At 39.3% G+C, this 1,091-nt stretch overlaps 1 non-coding gene across 1 annotated transcript; it reads left to right on the top strand.

Annotated features, from left to right (window-relative positions):
- Positions 1-399: 399 nt before the first annotated feature.
- Positions 400-507, top strand: LOC112767396 (small nucleolar RNA R71). The gene has a single exon (XR_003184892.1). It is a non-coding gene; the product is annotated as a small nucleolar RNA R71 (small nucleolar RNA).
- The last annotated feature ends 584 nt before the right edge of the window (positions 508-1,091 follow it).

The following is a 1,091-nucleotide window of genomic DNA, read 5'->3' on the forward strand; positions in this document are numbered from 1 at the left end:
ATAGGGTTCACCCATATAATTTACCTCTGCCATTGCAGGGTTCTCAGGATCATAAGCTTCTTCTTCAGAAGATGCCTCTTTAGTACTGTTGGATGCATTTTGCCATCCATTCAGACTCTGAGAAATCATGTTGACTTGCTGAGTCAACATTTTGTTCTGAGCCAATATGGCATTCAAAGCATCAATTTCAAGAACTCCCTTCCTCTGAGACGTCCCATTATTCACAGAATTCCTCTCAGAAGTGTACATGAATTGGTTATTTGCAACCATGTCAATAAGTTCTGGAGCTTCTGCAGGCATTTTCTTTAGGTGAATGGATCCACCTGCAGAATGGTCCAGTGATATCTTGGAAAACTCAGATAGACCATAATAGAATATATCCAAAATGGTCCACTCTGAAAGCATGTCAGAAGGACACCTTTTGGTCATCTGCTTGTATCTTTCCCAAGCTTCATAGAGGGATTCACCATCTTTTTGTTTGAAGGTCTGAACATCCACTCTAAGCTTGCTCAGCTTTTGAGGAGGAAAGAATTTAGCCAAGAAGGCCGTGACCAGCTTATCCCAAGAGTCCAGGCTATCTTTAGGTTGTGAATCCAACCATATTCTAACTCTGTCTCTTACAGCAAAAGGGAAAAGCATGAGCTTGTAGACTTCAGGATCTACTCTATTAGTCTTAACAGTCTCACAGATCTGCAAGAATTCAGTTAAAAACTGATAGAGATCTTCTAATGGAAGTCCATGGAACTTGTAGTTCTGTTGCATTAGAGCAACTAGTTGAGACTTCAGCTCAAAATTGTTTTTCCCAATGGTAGGAATTGAGATGCTTCTTCCATCAAACTTGGAAGTAGGTGTAGTATAATCACCAAGTATCCTCCTTACATTATTGTTGTTGGGTTTGGCTGCCATATCATTTTCTTGTTCAAAAATTTCAGTAAAGTTGTCTCTGGCTTGCTGTAATTTAGCTTCTCTTAGTTTTCTCTTCAGAGTCTTTTCAGGTTCAGGATCAGTTTCAACAAGAATGCCTTTTTCCTTGTTCCTACTCATATGAAAGAGAAGAGAACAGAAAAAGAAGAGAAATCCTCTATGTCATA

Source organism: Arachis hypogaea, chromosome 2, assembly GCF_003086295.3.
Source record: "Arachis hypogaea cultivar Tifrunner chromosome 2, arahy.Tifrunner.gnm2.J5K5, whole genome shotgun sequence".
Classification (NCBI taxonomy): domain Eukaryota; kingdom Viridiplantae; phylum Streptophyta; class Magnoliopsida; order Fabales; family Fabaceae; genus Arachis; species Arachis hypogaea.